Source organism: Salvelinus alpinus, chromosome 15, assembly GCF_045679555.1.
Source record: "Salvelinus alpinus chromosome 15, SLU_Salpinus.1, whole genome shotgun sequence".
NCBI classification, from domain to species: Eukaryota; Metazoa; Chordata; class Actinopteri; order Salmoniformes; family Salmonidae; genus Salvelinus; species Salvelinus alpinus.
The window spans coordinates 56,335,453-56,350,757 of NC_092100.1; the positions used below are offsets into that span (position 1 = coordinate 56,335,453).

At 42.9% G+C, this 15,305-nt stretch overlaps 1 protein-coding gene across 5 annotated transcripts in view; it reads left to right on the forward strand.

Annotated features, from left to right (window-relative positions):
* LOC139540411 (membrane-associated guanylate kinase, WW and PDZ domain-containing protein 2-like) overlaps positions 1–15,305 on the forward strand; it is a 305,518-nt gene that overhangs the window by 186,851 nt on the left and 103,362 nt on the right. The gene's annotated exons all lie outside the window — the stretch shown is intronic.

Here is a 15,305-nt window from a genome sequence, read left to right on the forward strand (position 1 = left end):
AAGTTTGCAGGTGGTTTTCTGATGCTCTCGGCTGGGTGCCAAGCGGAATCTGCTAAACATGTTGACTCTAGCAGAACAGCAGGTACAATTGAAGTCAAAAGTTTACATACACCTTAGCCAAATACATTTAAACTCTGTTTTTCACAATTACTGACATTTTATCCTAGTAAAAATTCCCTGTCTTAGGTCAGTTAGGATCACCGCTTTATTTTGATAATGTGAAATGTCAGAATAATAGTAGAGAATTATTTATTTCAGCTTTTATTTCTTTCATCACATTCCCAGTGGGTCAGAAGTTGACATACACTCAATTTATATTTGGTAGCATTGCCTTTAAATTGTTTAACTTGGGTCAAACGTTTCGGGTAGCCTTCCACAAGGTTCCCACAATAAGTTGGGTGAATTTTGGCCCATTCCTCCTGACAGAACTGGTGTAACTCAGTCCAGTTTGTAGGCCTCCTTGCTCGCACACACTTTTTGAGTTCTGCCCACAAATCTTCTATAGGATTGAGGTCAGGGCTTTGTGATGGCCACTCCAATACCTTGACTTTGTTGTCCTTAAAGCCATTTTGCCACAACTTTGGAAGTATGCATGGGGTCATTGTCCATTTGGAAGACCCAAGCTTTAACTTCCTGACTGATGTCTTGAAATCTTGCTTTAATATATCCACATAATTTTCCATCCTCATGATGCCATCTATGTTGTGAAGTGCACCAGTCCCTCCTGCAGCAAAGCACCCCCACAACATGATGCTGCCACCCCCATGCTTCAAGGTTGGGATGGTGTTCTTTGGCTTGCAAGCATCCCCCTTTTTCCTCCAAACATAACGATGGTCATTATGGCCAAACTGTTCTATTTCTGTTTCATCAGACCAGAGTACATTTCTCCAAAAAGTACGATCTTTGTCCCCATGTGCAATTGTAAACCATAGTCTGGCTTTTCTATGGCGGTTTTGGAGCAGTGGCTTCTTCCTTGCTATGCGGCCTTTCAGGTGATGTCGATATAGGACTCGTTTTACTGTGGATATAGATACTTTGTACCTGTTTCCTCCAGCATCTTCACAAGGTCTTTTTCAGTTGCACTTTTTGCACCAAAGTACGTTCATCTCTAGGAGACAGAACGCATCTCCTTCCTGAGCGGTATGATGGCTGTGTGGTCCCATGGTTTTGATACTTGCGTACTATTGTTTGTACAGATGAACGTGGTACCTTCAGGCATTTGTAAATTGTTCCCAAGGATGAACCAGACTTGTGGAGGTGTACAAATTTTTTTCTGATGTCTGCTGATAACCTTTGAGTTTCCCATGATGTCAAGCAAAGAAGCACTGAGTTTGAAGGTAGGCCTTGAAATACATCCACAGTGACACCTCCAATTGACTCAAATTATGTAAATTAGCCTATCAGAAGCTTCTAAAGCCATGACATAATTTTCTGGAATTTTCCAAGCTGTTTAAAGGCACAGTCAACTTAGTGTATGTAAACTTCTGACACACTGGAATTGTGATACAGTGAATTATAAGTGAAATAATCTGTCTGTAAACAATTGTTTGAAAAATTACTTGTGTCATGCACAAAGTAGATGTCCTAACCGACTTGCCAAAACTATAGTTTGTTAAAACTTGCTAGGGCTAGGGTCCTTTTTTCTCAATTTCCGTCTGACTGACGTGCCCAAAGTAAACTGCCTGTTGTTCAGGCCCTGAAGCCAGGATATGCATATAATTGGTAGCATTGGAAAGAAACTTTGAAGTTTGTAGATATGTTGAAATAATGTAGGAGACTATAACGCAACAGATATGGTAGGAGAAAATCCAAAGAAAAACCAACCTGAAGTTATTTTTTTTGAGGGCCCATGCTCTTACAATGGAAAATATAGGGATATAATGAAATCTAGCTCCCAGTCTGCAATTCCTATGGCTTCCACAGGGTGTCAGCACTCTATGTTCAAGGTTTCAGGCTTGTTTCTTTCAAAACGAGTAAGAAATATGAGTTTTAGTACTGGGACAAACTATTGGAAATTCTTGTTTGGGCGCGTGATGAAGACAAGACATACCTGCTAATATTGGTTTCCTATTGAAAATACTTCTTTCCTTATGACATTTTATAGTTTGATTACATTTTTGGGTATCTGAGGAGTCAGTAGAAATGTATTTTGACTTGTGTTAACAAAGTTAAGCGGTAGATTTTTGGATTCCTTTCTCTGCATTTTGAACGAGTGGATTACTCAAATCGATCGCGCCAACTAAACAGACTTTTTGGGATATAAAGAAGGATTTTATCTAACAAAATGACACTACATGTTATACCTGGGACCCTTTGGAGGACAAATCAGAGCAAGATTTTCAAAAACGAAGTGAATATTTAATTGCTATTTGTGAATTTATGAAATCTGTGCGGGTGTAAATCGGACAGTGCAGTTAGATTAACAAGAATTGAAGCTTTCAACCGATATAAGACACTTGTATGTACATAAATGTTTAATATCCATACTTTTTATGATTATTTATTTGAATTGCGCGCCCTCCAGTTTCACCGGAAGTTGTCCCACTAGCGGGACACCTAGCCATAAGAAGTTTTAACTAGTTTTAATGACTCCAACCTAAGTGTATGTAAACTTCCGACTTCAACTGTAAATGTACACTTTAAGGTTAAGCAGGAGGAGGGGTGGTACACATTGTTTGCTAGCACAGATAGTTTGCAGTGTTTTGAGTCTGGTGACTTAGGGCACAATACGTTTGCATGCCCACATAAGGTCCAGAGAGAGTGCTAGTGCAGCAGGGGCTAGGACGCAGGGGGCAGAGGCTGGAGTTAGCTCTGCTGTGGGGCAGACTACTGGAGGAGGTACCGCAGGCCATGGAGAAAGATGTGGGGGCGGGAGCTAGTGGGCAGTGGTGGAAGAAGTACCCAATTGTCATACTTGAGTAAAAGTAAAGATAACTTAATAGAAAAGGACTCAAGTAAAAGTGAATGCCACCGAGTAAAATACTACTTGAGTTAAAGTCTAAAAGTATTTGATTTTAAATATACTTAAGTATCAAAAGTAAAAGTAAATTATAATAATACTTTCAAATTCATTATGTTAAGCTACCAGAAGGCACAATTTTCTTGTTTTTTTTCGTTTACAGATTGCCAAGGGGCACACTCCAACACTCAGACATAATTTACAAACAAAGCATTTGTGTTTAGTGAGTCCGCGACATCAGATGCAGTAGGGATGACCAGGGATTTTCTCTCTAAGTGTGTGAGTACTTTTGGGTGTCAGGGAAAATGTAGGGAGTAGAAAGAACATTTATTTTCTTTAGGAATATAGTAGAGTAAAAGTTGTCAAAAATATAAATAGTAAAGTACAGATACTCCAAAAAACGACTTAAGTAGTACATTAAAATATTTTTACTTAAGTACTTTACACCATTGCTAGTGGGCTTGTGGAGTTGAGTGGGGTTGCAGCTGTGCAAAATGAGTACAGGCAGGTTGCTGAAGTAACAGAAGGTGGGTCTGTGGTGAATGGTAAGTGAGCTGGTTGGGCTGAGGAGGGTGACACACAGAGGAAGAAAAAGGGCCCTGGGGGGGGGTTCAGACGGGGGAGGAGGAGGAAGGTACCATGCCACTGGAGGAGGAATCAAGAGGTCTCCTCCCCAGTGAGTCGAAGGGAGAGGAGGACGAGGGGGACTCGTTTTCAGATGGCTCATTGGATCCAGAGCTGACAGCCAGTCAGGCCTATGGCCCAGTATACAGTATATGGTGAGAGAACTTTCTAGGTTTCTGATGGAGACTAAACGGAAAAATAAGGTTCCGCTGGAGTCTTATTTTCCTGATCCATGAAGGTGTGTACGGTCAGTACAACACGCAATGAACAGTGAGGAGTTTAGAGTCCTCTTGCCCAGGAAGAGGTTTAGGCTGAAGAAATGGGTCACATATGGGAATGTCTTCAGAATCTGCTTAAATGGATAAGCTTTTTATGGCATGGTGGATTTCTGAGTTTGTCCACTGGTTCTGATTTTGGTGTTTTCCTTACCACCTCTCATGGAGATTTTACAGTTAGGTTCCCTTAACATGAAGGGCGGCAGAGATGGGGGGGAAAGCGGGGGTTGCTGTGGGAATATGTAAAACAAAAACATTTAAATGTGATTTTTTTTCAAGAGACCCATAGTGATGTGATTAATGAAGTGGATTGGGGCGTAAGGGTGTACATGTGCTGAGCAATGGCATAAATCTTAGTGCAGGGGTACCAGTGCTTTTTCCCCGGGCCTGGGTGTCAAAATTCTTTCTTCAAAGGAGTTATGTAAGGGTAGATTGATTGTTAGTGGTTAGAGCCAAAATCAATGACCTTTGCTTTCATAAATGTGTATGCACCTCGTACAGGGTGGGAGAGGGGGCTCCTGTTTGTGTGTCTAAGGCAGGAGCTTGTACACTTAGCATTAGATGAGGTGGTTAGAGCGTTGAGCCAGTAACCGAAATGTTGCTGGATCGAATCCCCGAGCTGACATGGTAAAAATCTGTTGTTCTGCCCTGGAGCAAGGCAGTTTAACCCACTGTTCCACATTTCAGTTGAAGTCATTCAGTTGTACAACTGACTAGGTATCCCCCTTTCCCTTTTCCGTTTCCTTTTGTGTTGGGGGAGATTGGAACTGTTCCATTGACTTTACTAAAGACAGGAAGAGCGAGGAGCCGCGTTCGGGCTCAGAAGGGATGTTGGAAGATGTTCTGTATCAGTTCAATCTAGTGGACACATGGAGAACTAAGTATCCCACCTGGAATCAGTATACGTGGGTGAAGGTGGTTGGGGTAGGGTGAGAGTAACCACCTTTGGTAGGGTGAGTTCAGGAAATGGACATTTCCCTGGCTTTTCACAAACTGTCGGCTGCTGTCTCTCAGATGGCCCCTGGCCTCGCCCCGTGGGTCGACAGTTTCCCTGTAGACTTTTATAACAAGTTCTGGGTAATGTAATTAGCATTTTTTTTTTTTTTTACGTTTTTTTTTGCATTGGATCAGTTTCAATCGACCGCATCCGCCGATGTCACACTTCTGCGGTGAAAGGTGGCAGAGCTAGTGCGGTGTTTGTCAGACCATGAGACATCCCGAAAATCGGTCTTCTCACAAAATTGTCTGTGGTGTCTGCACAGTTCTTCCTACAAACTATTATGACCCCTCTATGGAAAGACGAGACTCTCACGAACACAATGGTGTACTCCACAAGCATCTTGGAGTCTGAAGTAGGTACAGCCGATCTGCCAACTTCTGTCTGTAGTGTCCAAATAGTTTGTGCTACACACTAATGTGACCCCTCTGTGGAGAGGCGAGACTCACGAACACGTACATGTTGGTTATTTTGCTCTAGGATGCCCCCAAGACTTGTTTGAAGGTCCCCCGTTACCAATTTAAAAGATGAATGGATGAATAAGGGGTTAAATACATGTCCAAAAAATGTAATGTTTCCTAATCTTTCCTATATCTTTCAGATATAGGACAGACACTTCAGAACAAACTTCCTTTTACGTTTTGGGGGGGAGTATCTGTTGTTCCATGTCACAGGAGGTTCATGGCACCTTAATCGGGGAGAACAGGCTCGTGGTAATGGCTGGAGTGGAATTTGTGAAATGGTCAAAATGGTCAAAAGTGGTTTCCATGTGTTTACATTTACATTTACATTTAAGTCATTTAGCAGACGCTCTTATCCAGAGCGACTTACAAATTGGTGCATTCACCTTATGATATCCAGTGGAACAACCACTTTACAATAGTGCATCTAACTCTTTTAAGGGGGGGGGGGGTTAGAAGGATTACTTTATCCTATCCTAGGTATTCCTTAAAGAGGTGGGGTTTCAGGTGTCTCCGGAAGGTGGTGATTGACTCCGCTGACCTGGCATCGTGAGGGAGTTTGTTCCACCATTGGGGTGCCAGAGCAGCGAACAGTTTTGACTGGGCTGAGCGGGAACTGTACTTCCTCAGAGGTAGGGAGGCGAGCAGGCCAGAGGTGGATGAACGCAGTGCCCTTGTTTGGGTGTAGGGCCTGATCAGAGCCTGAAGGTACGGAGGTGCCGTTCCCCTCACAGCTCCGTAGGCAAGCACCATGGTCTTGTAGCGGATGCGAGCTTCAACTGGAAGCCAGTGGAGAGAGCGGAGGAGCGGGGTGACGTGAGAGAACTTGGGAAAGTTGAACACCAGACGGGCTGCGGCGTTCTGGATGAGTTGTAAGGGTTTAATGGCACAGGCAGGGAGCCCAGCCAACAGCGAGTTGCAGTAATCCAGACGGGAGATGACAAGTGCCTGGATTAGGACCTGCGCCGCTTCCTGCGTGAGGCAGGGTCGTACTCTGCGAATGTTGTAGAGCATGAACCTACAGGAACGGGTCACCGCCTTGATGTTAGTTGAGAACGACAGGGTGTTGTCCAGGATCACGCCAAGGTTCTTAGCACTCTGGGAGGAGGACACAATGGAGTTGTCAACCGTGATGGCGAGATCATGGAACGGGCAGTCCTTCCCCGGGAGGAAGAGCAGCTCCGTCTTGCCAAGGTTCAGCTTGAGGTGGTGATCCGTCATCCACACTGATATGTCTGCCAGACATGCAGAGATGCGATTCACCACCTGGTTATCAGAGGGGGGAAAGGAGAAGATTAATTGTGTGTCGTCTGCATAGCAATGATAGGAGAGACCATGTGAGGATATGACAGAGCCAAGTGACTTGGTGTATAGCGAGAATAGGAGAGGGCCTAGAACAGAGCCCTGGGGGTGTTTGATGGCATTCCATTCACTCAAACCCAGTGTTATTTAAAGGGATGGTCTCTGCATGCCTTAGGGTTGAATTGTTGTTTTATAAAAATATTAACAGTGGAGAGACGTTTCAGGAGGTATTGGGGCTCAGGGAGGCTGTTTGTACTGTTGGAAAGGAAGGGTTGTCGTGGAAATATCCCCTCAATCATTTTTCTCAGATACCGGAACTTGTGATTTCAAATGTACTTCATTACAAAGTAACAAGCCGAGCTGCCACATGGATCAACTGACTTTCCAGCCTCGGCACACACCTTTTATACAGTTTTCATCCTTACGTCACACACATAGTAACTTCTCTTTATGTTAATGATTCATCTCCATTGGCATTTAGCCACCGTTATCTTTTTGTCTTGCACTTATTTTAGCATGGTTTCCATTTCCTAATTGGCACAGACATTAGGGCATAGATTCTATTGGTGCCGTAACCATAGCAATGATACAAAAATAAACAGATACTAATGGTGCTTAAGTAATACAAACCTATGCTCCTAATGCACGTCTAATGAACCTCACAGGACTAGGTAATGGCTTCCCTTAGACTAATGACCTAGACACATAGAGTGCACTTCTAATGAACCTCACAGGACTAGGTAATGGCTTCCCTTAGACTAATGACCTAGACACATAGAGTGCACTTCTAATGAACCTCACAGGACTAGGTAATGGCTTCCCTTAGACTAATGACCTAGACACACATATAGAGTGCACTTATTCTGCTTACTACTCTAAGATGTGTAATGTGCACACCTGTACTGTAAAATCCCCAATATATCACCCCTATAGGACGTACTAAGTCCCAAACCTTTGTCCAGTACAAGTGAGAAGGGAAGCACCGTCTATGTTGCTTAGGAGACAATCTGCCTCCCTTTCACCTTATCAACCTTTGCTTCACTTTCTCATTCATACTGGGGAGTCGGGACCAAACATTTCCTTTCACATATAGCTAGAAGGAAGTAAAAGATCCATCCTCAAGCCAATTGTCCTTTAACATACAGTGTAAAAGCATGTGCATGCATTTCTTAGCCTTGCCCAAGGTTCTCAGTTATGTAAAATGTATGAAAAACAAAAACATAAAAAATAATCAACTAAACCTCATACACCCTTATAACATCGTTCTCAATATGACACCTAAACATATGGCCCTCCCTCACAGACACCTCTCTAACAACTATTCGGTTATAAGTGAAAAAACCTGTTAGACGATTAAGGGCATGGTCCGTGGACTCCTGTAATCGGAAAACCCTATGTCACATACATGTCTAGGCAAACAGATATTCAGAAGGTCTAACATCATTTATCATTCAGCAACTGTTACATTGAGAACATGGTTATATTCTATTATACTATGTGTATACTTTAAACACATTCCTTATCCCAACATAAGGGGCAGTCCCCCTTTTGGCACATGGCACAGAAAATTGGGTCAGCATGATGAAAATGTCCAAGTTTCACATCATCTAGTTTGCACCATTTGCACAAACCTCAAACGTCACAGGGTCAGGCACGATTAATTTACCTGTCATGGGGATTTGCTACACAGTTTACAATTCATGGGCTGGCCCACTTATACCAGCCATTTTTTGTTGCTTTTCTCAATTTTGGGTCAATGTTTGATTCTGGGGTAGTTTCTTCATTGTGGCTACCCCAGCTGGTAACAGATGTCCAGATTTTCTAGGGCAACCCACTTTCTTGTGTTTCTGCCATTGTCTTAGTTGGTGTATTAGTGCTAATGGGAGGTGTTTTGACCATTTATTCTAGGTTTGCTGCTGTTGCTGTCAAAGTTATTCTTCTTCATCTGTCCTGGTTTCCACTGTCTGTTAGGAAGACCATGTGAGGGCAGAGAAGTCGATGGTAGGGAAGTCTCCTTCCCATTCTCCTGTCGTTGTTTCTCCGTCCCCTTGGACAGCGCCTCCGTCAGGGATATCTGCCACAGTAGATTTGTCATCAGGAGCAACAAGCATGTCACTCCTCCCCATCCCTGGACTCTCTGGTTATTCAGGAGAAAGTGTCTATTGTCTATTGGGAGTTGCTTCTTGGTCCTCTTCTCCTTTTGTTTCCTCCAGGCTCCTGCCTGGTGTATCAGCATCCTCTCCTTCCGTTCCCTCCGGGCTCCTGCATGGTGTATCAGTATCCTCTGCTTCCTCATGGCTCGATGGTCGCTCGCCGACCGCCTGCAGAACTCTGGTACAGTGGTTTAGATGGTACCAGTAGTGCTTCCTTTCACCTGGACGGCTGTTGGTGTTGCTAGGACCACTTCGTAGGGACCCTCTCACCTTGGCTCGTTCCACTTCCTCCGGAACACTCTGATGTAGACCTGGTCCTCTGGGATCACCGGATGGGGAAGCTCTGGTCCTGGTTCAGGTTTTCACCTTTTTTCCGTGAGGTTTTCAAACTCCGAGACTTATGGCCTCTGTTCTATGAACACGCCACACACAATCTTATTTCCATCTCTCATCTCTCATCACACAACAAAACGACATTCCAGCTGAAGCTGGTGACTTCATCCACTCCAGCTGAGCTGCTTTTAGTTTCTCCACTTTCTCCTTCTGGTTCCCACGAGAGTGATAGCAGAAGACTTGCAAGCAACGAGAAACACAAAACATACCAGTATTAACAATGTGATATGCTATGCAAAATTATATATGCATGAAGATCATGACAATTCCCACTCTATCTTCACCTGACTCTATGCCTCCAGGATACTTTTCTGCTGTATTCCACAAAAAATGAAAGCCCTAAAAATCCACCTCATGCTTTCGCCCAGTCTTCACCTTTCCGGCCCCAGGTTGCGAGAGGTGTTCCCAAGCCATGTCATTTTCACTTTGTTCCCCATCTCCTCCATTGCCACCTGATAGGCACGTCACCTGATAGGCAAGTGCGTATCCCTAATCAACGCTACATCCTCTCGAGGTAACTCAGCACTGTATATGCTTTCACATCAATTCCTTCAAAATGTTGTTTAGAGTACAATTACCCCAACATCTATCCTTTATCATATGATGCATTAACCAATAAACAGCTAACCCAACCCAACTATGATGTTTAAAGTAGCTCCCAGACCCAACCCATCTGCATGTCTACAGTGGAATCTAGTCTCTCTCTCTTTAGCTCTGCTTCCTCTGTCATGTCTTCAAGCTCACCCATTATGCAGCTGGACCTTACTTCTCGTGAGAACTATGCACCCACCGAGGAGAGACATGACGGTCTTCACCGCTGCAGGTGCTGTAAGGAGTACTGAGTGTGGACCAGACCAACACTGTCCCAACACTCCCTCCCCCTGCTACAGATACATTTGCACATATATCAGTCCGTCGAACCCATAACACACTAGTCACTACTCCTAATGCACTTCTACAGTTATAAACATACTACAACATTCTCAAATCAATTAGTCAATATACACCAGTCCCTCCTCTGGAACAATTTATTTACATTTATTAACGGAACCTTTTATTGCCGGTAATAACTCTTCTCATGACAGCCCCCTTTGTCCATGCTTTCCTGTCACGAGTGGCCTGGTAATGAAAGATCAGTATCTCAATGCATACTTAGTCCAAATCGCTCGCAGTGTGTAGACCAACCCCCCCCCCCCCCCCCCCACCCCTTTCTCCCGTCTCTCTCTCTCTCTCTCTCTCTTTCAGATAGCGTTTACAGTTCATCTTCCCAACGGCACATGTAACTCTTGCCTGTCCTATTTGATGGCCCTTGATAATGTCTCAATTTCAATATCCAAATAGATACATCCGTTTCTCCCACGTACATTAGTCTCTCACCTGAGCCGTTCTCTCTCTCCACGCTTACTCCACACGCGCTCTCAGCACTCCTGCCGCCCGCACCCCGGTTTATGGCTCGGACTCCGATAGAAGTGTTAAAAGTCACTGTCACATTGCACGCCTTTGTCGCTCTTTCTTCAGCCGGTTAGGGAAGGTTTTGAGGTTCACACACACACTGTTTGTGGTCAAATTATTCTTACCATGCATTAAGACACGATCTGACGTCACCTTCCATGATAACCTCAAGAGAGGACAGATCAGAACAACAGTTTAGTTCAATTCCTTTTCTGTTTCAGGAAATCCAGACAAGCAGTGACAATATGAGAAATTATTACATTAACCTTTTCTTAATAACATTATCTCCACGACAAATGTCTAAGAGCATAACAACATACTGTGACTCCTAAAACCCTTTTCAAAATTAGTTCATACTCCCTTATTTTACTGGTGACCTCTCGGAAGAGTTACCAGATCAGGAAGTTAGCATCCTAACCCCTCCTGGAATCCCACACTCCATAAATCCCAATCTGGTGAAATTTGTATCGAAATAAAAACAAAAAATGAAATCAGCAATACACATATCACAATCTATTTGGAGTAACTGTCATCCCTTATTAACATATATTTTCCCTTCTTTATGCAGACTGAACAAGTACATTTGTATATTTACCCAAAGACCAGGACCCCAGGGAACTGGAATTTTCCCTTCGAACACATAATTCACAACGTGATTCAAAAACATGTTAGATTAAAAATTAACAAATTCGAATAACCAATCAACTTATCTCATGAAGCAATGGTTAAATAGAGTAGAAACTAGTGTTTCTAGGGCCTCCCGGGTGCCGCAGTGGTCTAGGGCACTGCAGCGCTAGCTGCGCCACCAGAGTCTCTGGGTTCGCGCCCAGGCTCTGTCGCAGCCGGCCGCGACCGGGAGGTCCGTGGGGCGACGCACAATTGGACTAGCGTCGTCCGGGTTAGGGTGGATTTGGCCGGTAGGGATATCCTTGTCTCATCGCACTCCAGCGACTCCTGTGGCGGGCCGGGCGCAGTGCGCGCTAACCAAGGGGGCCAGGTGCATGGTGTTTCCTCCGACACATTGGTGCGGCTGGCTTCCGGGTTGGAGGCGCGCTGTGTTAAGAAGCAGTGCGGCTTGGTTGGGTTGTGTTTCAGAGGACGCATGGCTTCGTCTCTCCCGAGCCCGTATGGGAGTTGTAGCGATGAGACAAGATAGTAATTACTAGCGATTGGATACCACGAAAATTGGGGAGAAAAGGGGGTAAAATAAAAATTAAAAAAAATGTAAAAAAGAAACTAGTGTTTCTCATTCTATAATTGAATCCCACCTGTTTCTATAATTTCTAGTGAGATTGATCAGGCCTCACCAGAAAGTCAGGATACCGGGCATTCGACACCATTAATTATTTCCTCTCCCTTTTCTCTCCCTGTCCTTCAGAAACCATTTCAAAACCTTCCAAACATTTCCATCCTTCTGCATACCCAATTTAAACTGAATTGAATAAACCCCATCCAAAATAAATCCCACAGTATCAACACCACTAATGCATATTCATAACCGGTAAATTGTGTGTGTGTGCTGGTGAACCGTAGTTCAAAAACACACATGAACAGGCCTCGCTTATCTGGAACTCCGTTTATGGCCTAATCCAGATACTTTTATACTTAAAACAGTCGAATATCACTAACTGCTCTCCCCAATACTACAGTCTCCGGGGACATTTCAACAAGAGATAATGAAACCCTCTCTTCTGGAAAAGAAAGTGTACATCTCGTTAGCATTCACTATTCTATATTTTAATCAGCAAGCCAAAAGTATTAATTATAAACCAAACATGATAATTGTAAATGCACTGTCCTTACTCCAATAATTAAATGTTTGTTTCAATCCACCAACGTTTATGCATCTTTTATTTAGCATGTACTATTCTCCATAACCACCACACCACAATGTTCAGGAACTAACTTCAAAAATATAAAGTTGATTTTAGATTTAGTAACCCCTTTGCTAATTCCTCATTACACCTCCACTCTTTCTTACATTCTAGAAATATATTTCAGAATAAGATGACATAAAATGTAAATCTATTTCAGAATAGATCCCCCAAAAAACAGGCTTTCTGAGTTTGCAAGGAGTGTTTGGCCAGATAAATGAAATGTGTTACCTTCAGAATCCATTCCCCTGACATTTCACCTAGATTCTTCAACCCAAAGTACATTTTCCTCTGGCAAGTTTAGCCAATTTCTCATCATAAGGAATCTGCGATATTTGATCCCTGTCCTCTACTAAAAAGTTGTGTAAGACGTGATCTCATACGTCTTCCTTCACATAGAAACTGTAATGTCTATGAACCACTATCGATTGAACCGAGGCTATACACTGATATGTGACATTTCCTTTCCTGCTACTCTCAAAAGGATTTGTTGTTTCTCTTTTGTAAAAGATGCAAACACATGTATAGTGGCATTTCCTTCAAATGCAGCATGTTTCATTCCCACTCTACACTCCCTTTTCCAATGACCAATAGCCCAACACCTAAAACAGGACTCTGTCTCCCTACGCTTTGATGTTTTTCCGCTACGATTCTTTGGTTTACCTTGGCCATTGAAACTATAGGTAGTGACTTTCCCTGTGGCCCTATTAACCCCTCGCACGTCTGCGAAGTGAGCGGAGTTATATTCCACTCTCAAAACATCCTGCTCTATTTCATCCACTAACCCCCCTAATTACTGTTTTGAACACAGGGTTCAAACCTGCCATCAAAGTAGAAGTGCAAATTTTACCCATACCCAGTCTTTTTGTAGCTAAATGCCTCTATTAATTCCCCATATTCGAGCCGAATTGGTAGAATGCTGGTACGCTTCTTTCAGCAACTCCATGGCTTTATTAAAATCCTCTAGCTCCATATTACAGGGAGAAATGGGGCCGTTTGTCGACATTTCAATAGTTATTATTCCCAAACCTTTCCCGTCTATAATAGACACCTTCTATTAACTATTTTCCAAGGTAGCGCTACCCACTTCCCCAGATAATAATTAATTGGTCACGGCACTTAATACCTTGTTTTAGAACCTATACTACAGCTTCTGCAAATGTATTACTGGGGAATACGGATGACTTAATGTCTCATTCCAGTATTGCGCCTCAAATACCACTATTATTGATAACCCATATTACCAAAACTATTCACACTTGTTTTTTTTTTATTTTTTATTTTACCGTTATTTTACCAGGTAAGTTGACTGAGAACACGTTCTCATTTGCAGCAACGACCTGGGGAATAGTTACAGGGGAGAGGAGGGGGATGAATGAGCCAATTGTAAACTTGTCATCCTAATTCCACATAATCTTTCATTTATTATCTTCCTTTTCTGTTCTAACACTACTGATATTCTGGTTTCCGGGTTTATTTGTCTGTTTATTCATTTAGCTTCCTGTGATATTCGTATTTATTCTTTGCTCCCTAGTTTCGTGTTATTGTGCTATTCACTTTATTAAAACCAGTCTCTTTCTGTTGTTCTTATATTTCTCCCTACTGGTCGGTCCAGGGCTAAATCTTCCTAACAGTCTGTTAAGCCCTAGATGGCTTGACCACACCCTATTCCCTCCTATTGATATCCACGTTATTTTTTATTGGTTATTACCCCTGTCTCTAGGTTTTTATAATTGTTCTCTCTTTTCAAGTATATGCTTACTTCAAATGTTATTACTTCTATGTTTCTCGGTACTGTATATTTTTCTACCACGCAGGACAGTATGCAATGTTTAATGGCCATACAGGCAATCGCCGATGTCGTCTTGATATGTATTACTATTTTATAATGTTCATGTATTTTTTATTTATCCTGACTGTTCAAACTTCTGGTATTATATTACTTCAATGGTTATGTACCATTCACACGCCCCTCCTTTAGTACGGGACTGGGTGCGTCCTCCCTACCAGGTCACACTTAAGCAATGGTCCGGGAGAAGTGCGCAACCCCTTCCCCGCCAACAGCAGAGAACTTTCACACTCACTTGTTCACAACTCTTTTGCTTTCCTAAGCGACCTGCAAATTCAGTTCTTCTCTGATACACTTCCTCGACACAGAAAAAAGCGGTATTATACAGGCTTTTACCTGTCTGAGCAGTCCTTCGCTGATTCACGTCCTCAACAGAGCCAAGTGTTAGCCACATGATTTTTGCCTATCTGAGCAGTCCTTATTGATTCACTTCCTTGAAAAAATAGGCGGTAACCACAGGTCTTTTTGTCTAATTCTATTCGACCATGCAGATTGACAGTTGCCACTCCAAACTGGATCGAACAGAACAGTCAACAGGGCAGACATGATCGGAACGAGATTGAACAACCACCCCTTGATGAATTACTGAGCGAGCTGGATGAATTGAATGACCCACCTGACTTGGACTGATTGAATAAGATGAATGGGTTGCGTTTGTGCAAACTCAAACAGGCCTAAACAAACAAGTCCGGCCAAACTGAATCAGACAACACAATCCTAACTCAGACTGGCCAGATGAACCACCCGAACAAGACAGTTGAATAACCCCACTCAACGGAACCATCCAAAACAGATGAAACACACAACTCCCAATCCGCAGTGGCCACACTAATATTTCAATTATACTTTCACTGCTGCAACCCTTAAAGCTTTTCTTTTTCTCTTCTTTTTTTTAAATGATAAAAAAAAAATGATTTATTGAATTCAAAAGCTCCTAATATCCTTTAGTTCATTAAATTTGGAGAG